The sequence below is a fragment of the Gigantopelta aegis genome, unplaced genomic scaffold (genome assembly GCF_016097555.1).
Source record: "Gigantopelta aegis isolate Gae_Host unplaced genomic scaffold, Gae_host_genome ctg7784_pilon_pilon, whole genome shotgun sequence".
Classification (NCBI taxonomy): domain Eukaryota; kingdom Metazoa; phylum Mollusca; class Gastropoda; order Neomphalida; family Peltospiridae; genus Gigantopelta; species Gigantopelta aegis.
The window spans coordinates 1-8,683 of record NW_024536080.1 but is presented as its reverse complement, the minus strand read 5'-3'; the positions used below and the strand labels follow the sequence as shown (position 1 = coordinate 8,683).

General features: G+C 36.1%; 1 long non-coding RNA gene across 1 annotated transcript; it reads left to right on the top strand.

The window, feature by feature from the left end:
* The first annotated feature begins 201 nt into the window (after positions 1–201).
* On the top strand, positions 202–7,632 carry LOC121366938. Its single transcript, XR_005957269.1, has 3 exons — positions 202–343; positions 5,719–5,862; positions 7,508–7,632. It is a non-coding gene; the product is annotated as an uncharacterized LOC121366938 (long non-coding RNA).
* The last annotated feature ends 1,051 nt before the right edge of the window (positions 7,633–8,683 follow it).

The following is an 8,683-nucleotide window of genomic DNA, read 5'->3' as shown; positions in this document are numbered from 1 at the left end:
TTTCATCTCAAATATGGTAGAACAATTGGTGTTATGTAAGTGTAATTCTAATTTTATAACGTACTCGGATGCGCTATGAACTACACTTCACTTGCATTTTTAAAATTGTTTTACCCAATTTAATAAACTTCACAACTAAAATGGTGTGTATAAGCTAAAATAAAATAAATTAGTCTGGGTTATACCATTACATTAACAGGATGTACAGGGGCATACGGTCTAGGATGCAGTTCGTCATGCAGCGACAGACACTGTAAAGCTGATGATGCACCATGTGATCACGTGACTGGTTCCTGTGGTGGACCATGTGATGCTGGTTGGCAAGGAGATACGTGCACAGCCAGTAAGTACTTAACCATATACTATCTAACTTCCGCTGTGCAGTTCGAACCTTTTAAATAACTTGTATAAGTAGATCATTCCCGAATAGTCTTCCATTATAGTGTCATTGTACAACATTTACATTATATTCGAATGCAATTTATGTATTTAGCTGTTCATGTACGATTCAATTAATTTTATATTCTGTCACCTGTCATTAATACAATAATTTAGTATTTAGTTAATTAAATGATAGCAATCAGACCAATGAGTGTCAAACTAAATTACAGCAATCGATTTTAATTTTTGCCCCAGCATAACAGCTAAGGACTATAAACTACGGAAATTACATGTTAACAAATATTCGTTTTTTTAATACATGAAAGAGACCTAAGGAGAACAGTTTTGCAGTTCTCAGATGCAATGTGAACTGTTATCAGGAAACCAGTGTGTCATTCACGTTGTTAAAAATGTTTCATATTCTAAAGGAAAATAAGTAAAACAACAGAAGACAAACCTACACTATGTTAATAGAATCACATTCAGTCACGTATTTGACTATGCTAATATATTGTGGGATTACTGCGTCCTACAGATAGATCTTGCATTCGAAAACATTAATTTAAATGCAACTTGTACAATTCCTGGATCGTCACATCAGCTTATTAAAAGAAAAACTGGATATATATATATATATATTATTTTTTTTTTTAAAAGATAATCAGAGAACACAATTTGTGCCTAATTTACACACTTTCAAATAACATAATGTCAACGTATCTGACTTTACAGCTACCTCGTTTTATAGCTGAAATAATATTCTGTACGAAACACCGAGTACGTACTCACACACTTGTGACGAATGCCGCTTTTCACAAACATTTTCTTTCCTTCTGCAGATTGACTTTTGAAATAATACACCACTTAATATTAAGAAATCTTTGTCATAAATTAAAACAAAAGTTAACCAATTGTGGTTAACGTATTTCTAGGAAGGCATTAAATGTAACTGATAGTATACTGCTGAATCCGATTTGGTATTGGTGATAATGATTGGTAAAACAATTATCTGTTAGGTAAGAAACAGGTAGGGTGTCACCCGGTTAACAACCCCTGAAATTTTCTTCGGTATTAATATTTTACAGTGTAATTCGGAATATACATCTTGCGACCTGTCTGAGTTATAATTGTAATACCTTTTTATTTGGAAATCTAAACCATGTTGTTTAAAATAATGCTATTAGTTTTAAATGTATGCAGCATTATATTATAAAAAGCGAGAGGATCTTATCATTGCCCTAAAACAGACTAATAAATTGCGATAGCAAACCATTCTTCTTTGTTACCTCCCGCCTCTCTCTCTCTCTCTCTCTCTCTCTCTCTCTCTCTCTCTCTCTCTCTCTCTCTCTCTCTCTCTCTCTCTCTCTCTCTCTCTCTCTCTCTCTCTCTCTCTCTCTCCTGTTTCCTCTTTAAGTGTAAACTACTTCGGAGTTACCATTCTTGACATGACGACTGTATAAATGTATTATTATAAAATGGTGGGAGAGGTCTTAATATAGTTTTTATCCTGTTGGCCAATCCAGGAACCGCTTATGTTTAAGCCAAATTTAGCTGTGAAGTGAACAAAAGGCCTGTTATGTATGCATATTTAGTTCATTTCGGTACACAGAAGACAACAAGAAGCTTGCTGTATGCCATTTACTTGTTATAATTATACACCTTGAAACAAAAAGAGTTCAATTTACATTTTTTTGTAGAAAATTATAAACATTGAAATACTAGTTTGCGTTTTGTTTAAGCTAGTAAATGAGCTGGTAATTATGTACAATCTGAAGAACATGTTCTTATTCAATGCCCTGTTTATGATGACATTATAGTAGATATTTTAAAAAGGCAGTGGCTACTGTAGTAAACTTCAATAACCTTCTAAATAAAGAAAACATGGCGTTTTTATCCAGCCACCTGGATATTGTAAACATTACAGCCAACAGTTGTCATCTTATTTTATTTTTACATTTTGTATACATATAGACATATTGTGATTGTTAGTTTTATTTCTGGTAAATACAATAATTTATAAATCTTTCTGAAAGTCGTTTAGTAGTTTTAACTTGTATATTTTTATTGCTGAATTAGTGTGTTATAATAAAATTTCAGGGGTGCACAAATCGGTTGTCCGCGCGTCCGGGACAACCGAAATATGTTGCGGGCAACCACTCTTTGTCAAACAGTTGCCCGACGGGCAATCAAGAAAATTAAAAACAAAACTTCACGACACTCGGACAGTCACGGGCAATTGAAAAGTATCGAAACTGATAACTTGACTGACAAGCGATATAAATATCCACCCTAACGCTGCCATCCACTCAGCGTCCACTCAGCGATTTTGACGAGTTCAGTGACAGATACGTTTCAGAATGGTGGCTATTGGCAAAGGGCACAAGACATGTGAAAGGCCACAAACTACACCAACAACCATCCAGTTTTGAGCTAAAAATTTGGCTAAGCCATTTTCTATCTTCCGATGCGAACAATCGGTTACATAATCTATCCGACATATAACATATAATAATAATACCAAATAGTAACAGGGATCTCGCGACTGGTAACGAGAAGCGGTGTTATCAAGAATTCAGCATAACAATGCGTGTCAGTTTCAATACACATGCTAGTTGAGGGCCAAAGACAAGTTGGCTAGGGCCGAGTTCAGCTAAACCGAGCAAAACGAAAACGTCCGCTAAACTGGTTTATGCGCTCCACGTTAAACCCAATGTCCACGTCGGGAACCAATCACGTTCGTTGGCTGTTCTCAGTGTGCATATATGTCACGCTTGACAGTCAGCCGAGACTGCTGCACGTGTGATAAGACATTGTTGCAGACATTAAAGAATACGATTACACGCAAGTAAATCTTGATGTAAATTTGTAAGACAAATCCCCACAACCAAATAGTTGTTCGCATCAATGAATACTTAATTGCTGTTTCGTTTGTTTATTTCCGTTGTCTTTGTTAATTTCGCACTCATGCATTTCGCGATCGCGGGAAAGGAGCATGCAGTTATACAAATTGCAGTTGAACGTACACTGAATACAATTAGTTAAAAATAATAATGATATTTGTTAGATAAAATATTATATAACTTTGTTGACTGTGAGGTGACATCTCAAAAGTTAGCTAGATTTGAAAAAAACCCGTAAAATTTGAATTCATTATCGTTTTAATGAAAACCTTTTGACGTAAATGGATAGTTGTCATAAAGTGAAGTCAGCATTCTTAGGCTACGTATTTTACAAGCTGAAATCAACACCAAGCATTTAACACGACGCGGAAATCAAGAAAATGGCGCAAATTACGAAATTGTTGGGGTGTGGAATAGATGGGTTACTTTAAAATACAATTAAAAGCAGTTCAAATCAAAATAAAGATTGCTATTTTACAGAAATAATCAGCACTGTTTAAAAAAAGAAGAGTATTGGCTCTCAGAGTTTTATTAATGCCATAGGCCTTAGAATTTGGGATGTGTTTGCAGAGGGCATTGGCTACCAACTCTGCATATCTCCCCTCACCCACTGAAAAATCAAAGTAATATATTAACTGCCCCTACCCCCATTGCTGTCTTTGATTTTGATCAGGGGATAATTTTGTTATTCAGATGTATTCTAGTTTGTACTTAATTAGCTGAAAAAGATGCATTTTTATATTCATATATAAATACTCTATACAGTACTACACAAAACAATTTTGGTTAAAACATTTTCATTATGGCAAATAAAAATCCCATTTGGCAATTTTTTTGGCTACAGCTATTTTTAATCCTGGATGAGCCCTGAGTTCATCAAAGTAGTATGACTGTGACAGCCCAAGCGAGATCGAACCGCCTCTGTGGATATATTCAGCTGATTGGGGTTTTTTCTCGTTCCAACCAGTGCACAACAACCGGACAAAGGCTGTGGTATGTGCCTTCCTGTCTGTTAGAAAGTGCATATAAAAGATCCCTTGCTGCATTAGGAAAAATGTAGCGGGTTTCCTCTGATGACTACGAGTCAGAATTACCAAATGTTTGACATCCAATAGCCGATGATTAATTAATCAATGTGCTCCAATGGTTTCGTTAAACAAAAGAAACGTTTTTTCAGCCTAAGCGAAGATGAGCTGTAGATAAATAATGTTAAAAAAGAAATAAAACTAAACTAAGTAATGATAATAATAAAAACATTTTAAATTTCAGTTTCATTTTAAAGACCGTTCAAAATTATATTCATAAAACTTTTATATGAAATACTAGTATGTGGGCAACCAAGAGATGATGTTGGGCAACTATCACAATTTCACATTTGTGCACCCCTGTTATTATTATTGTTGAACTATCTGTGTACAAGATGAGACGTAAATAAAGAATGCATATCTGTTAGTCTGACAAGCAGTGACCACTTCCAAACACGACCGACAACGTTAGTTTAATGATATTCATATATCCTCTCCTAACACAAAACAACACCACCATAATTATAATCCACGAATAGGAATCACAGAAGGGTGGTTGTGAAATATAATAATTAACACGACCCATGAACATATAATATTCACTATGTGGTGTGCTATCTGTTGTAGAATGTGGCACAGGTAAATATCGAGATAACTAATATGTTGTAGAATGTGACACTGGTATATACTGAGATAACTGATCTGTTGAAGAATGTAACACAGGTAAAAACGAAGATAACTAATCTGTTGCAGAATGTGGCACTGGTAAATACGGAAATAACTAATCTGTTGTATAATTTGACACCGGTAAATATGGAAATAACTATGTTGCAGAATGTGGCACTGGTAATTATGAAGATAACTAATCTGTTGTCGCTGGTAAATACGGAGATAGCTAATCTGTTGTAGAATATAGCACTGGTAAATACAGAGATAACTAATCTGTTGTAGAATATAGCACTGGTAAATACAGAGATAACTAATCTGTTGTAGAATGTGGCACTAGTAAATATGGAGATAACTAATCTGTTGTATAATGTGACACTGGTAAATACGGAGATAACTAATTTGTTGTAGAATGTGATACTAGTAAATACGGAGATAACTAATCTGTTGTAGAATATAGCACTGGTAAATACAGAGATAACTAATCTGTTGTAGAATGTGGCACTAGTAAATACGGAGATAACTAATCTGTTGTATAATGTGACACTGGTAAATACGGAGATAACTAATTTGTTGTAGAATGTGATACTAGTAAATACGGAGATAACTAATCTGTTGTAGAATATAGCACTGGTAAATACAGAGATAAATAATCTGTTGTAGAATGTGGCACTAGTAAATACGGAGATAACTAATATATTGTAGAATGTGATACTGGTAAATACGGTATAACTAATCTGTTGTAGAATGTGACACTGGTAAATACGGTGATAACTGTGCCATGTTCTGCGCGATCAGAAACTGCGTCAATAAAGATGTCTGTCCTCGTGAAGACGGAAAGTGTGTAAGTGGATGTATCTCTGGATTTGAAGGACTGGACTGCTTGCGAGGTAAGAACACCATCATCAATTATCAGAGAATGAATGAATGTTTAACGACACCCCAGCACAGAAATACACATCTGCTATAACTGAGTGTCAAGTAAAGGTATATGAATAGCATTACATTAGATATAAAACATGTATGTATGTAAAACAAACCCAAAAACAAACAAAAACAAACCCAGTGGGTGAAAGCACAACACAATACAAATATGAAGGTAAGTATATTTTAAAATTGTGTATAAGCATGCACTGATAAAATATATTGTGCAAAACATAGGTGGGCGTACTTCAGTCATATCGTAATGGAGGCCTAAACGAGTTAAACAAGTGAGGTTGATGAATAAAGGTCAATAACGATATTGTACTCGTTTTGGTTGATTTTTGTTTCCCAAAGTGTTATGTAGTTTCTGCTGACTCATTAGTATATAAGGAGATTTCTGAAAGGATGCCGACAGGAAAACACTTCTGAGTAACAAGAGAATCAATTACCGTAGGGTGCATTTTATCATGTAGATGCAGGCCGTCCTAAATCTGCCACTATCGACCCATACTAGCATGGATTTAAAAACTATCTGTTCATAGGTGTTAGGAGTGGCCCGTGTTCTGGAAGGGAATTGCGTCGTTCAGATTTACTCATCAACCTTTGTCCTGGATTATCAACTCAGGGCGTTCAGCAACGTGGCCTTTAGATGATCTTACAAGTCACTCCGTAATGCTAATGAATGTTCTATGTTAGTATGCTTTACATGTATACTCTTGGTCAAAATATGGACCCAGTAAGTAAAGAATAACATGTTAATGTGCTTAGGTTATCGGCTTTAATGGCTTGTTTTCGGTTTTTTTTTATCCCTGTTTGAGAGCTAATTGACAAGGATTTGAAACAACAATAATCTTACGCTTAGTAATAGCCATTGAGTTACAATTTTCAAACAAGCCACTTTTCGTGAAAAATGGAATAGCTAAACTTTTATTTTGAAACGTGCGATAAACATTGCTTCTTCAAAAGTATGTTTCATATCAACCATCTCCCATAGGTGTGCGGACTAAAATATACATGTGTTTCTTTATTTTTGAAACACAATTGGGAATTTATAATGCCAAAGGCTGCAGGCAAAGATCTAGTATTTGTTTGCAGGGGGACCACATGCAACTACTTTCATGGAAATTGTACATTAGTCGTGAATGCACTTTAAAAGAAGTAGGAAAACATTATCGTAGTGCGCAGGGGGGGGGGGGGGGGGGGGGTCCAGACCCCCTCCGACGCCTTGGTTGGTATTCATAAATCACGTTTGAAGATTCCAAAATAGATAGCAATCGTTTTCTATATTCATTTTGTGTCAAAAGGACACCTATGAACTAGCAGACCAGTATTAACAAGGTTAATACAGTAAATTATCACATGGTTTATTACATGGATATCATGGTTAAGTTATAGGATGATGTGTTTGTTTTTATAAGATTTAACATTACTCGTTATATAGTTGTTCATTGGTTTTCTGTTGACGCAAATTTCTTTTACCTTTATTATGTGATGGTAAGAATACTAGCAGAATTGTATCACGGTGCTTTAAACGGTCACTGTATAACTGGTTAATGCAACCAGTGGTTGCAGGATACAGTTGGATAACCTGGGGATGTATTTGTTTTACAGCCCAAGCTGTCACTCCCAACAGTGATTCCACCACCATTGCCGTTTCCGTTGTGGCGGGAGTGCTTTTTGTATTGTTGGTCATAGTGACGAGTGTTTTATTCTGGCAAGTAGATCATCATTTTATCTTTATGGTTATGTTTGTTTAAATTTTTGCGCGAAATTGTCTGAATATGTTTTTGGTTTTGTTTTGATATTTCACAAGTTGCACGCGCGCGTTTGATATTTCACAAGTTGCATAATCATTAAAAAACACACACACACGCACGCACACGCACACGCACACATACACACATACACACATACACACACACACATTATAGCATTGTTGATAGTTTAAACTTAATAATGGAAATATCATATGTGGTATCAATTAATGTGTAGTTATTTACAATATACATATGTACAAATGTATAGTCAAATATGACTGTTGCAACGCTGAGAATGAACCTTTAATTTTGTGGTTAGCAATTAAATCTTAAGATATTATAACACACACACACACACACACAGACAGACATACATCATATATATATATACTCTGTCAAAAAAGAAACACATAGGCGAAATATTCATGCATTTATCTCTTTAATACAAAGTGGCATATTTTCGTTATTGATGATCGTATCACAGTCAAATTTGACATGAGTATGTGACAATGTTCTTCCTATGGACTGACGAAGGCGTTTGCGTCACCAAACAGCGTCGCACGAAGGCGCTGAAATCAGTACCTTGTGTGGCCACCAGCAGCAGCAATCACTGCGCGACATATCCTTGGCATAGACTGAATGAGTCTCTGAATCCGGGCACGTGGAATCCTAGTCCATTCTTCCTGCAGTGCATGTGACAGTTGTGGAAGCGTCTGAGGCTCCGGGTCACGCTGGCGTACACGTCTGTCCAGTTCGTCCCATATATGTTCAATGGTATTGAGATCTGGCGATCTTAATGGCCATGACAGCACATTAATGTTCTCATTCTCTAGGGAATCCATTGTTACAGGTGTCGTATGCGGCCTGGCATTGTCCTGCTGAAAGAGTTCTCTCTATCGATCAAAAATGGGAAGCATGTGACGGCGAAGAATTTCATCCCGGTAGCGTACAGCAGTCAGGTTGCCTTGTACGAACACAAGTTCACTTCTGCCGGTGTATGAGATGGCTCTCCACATCATGACACTCCCTC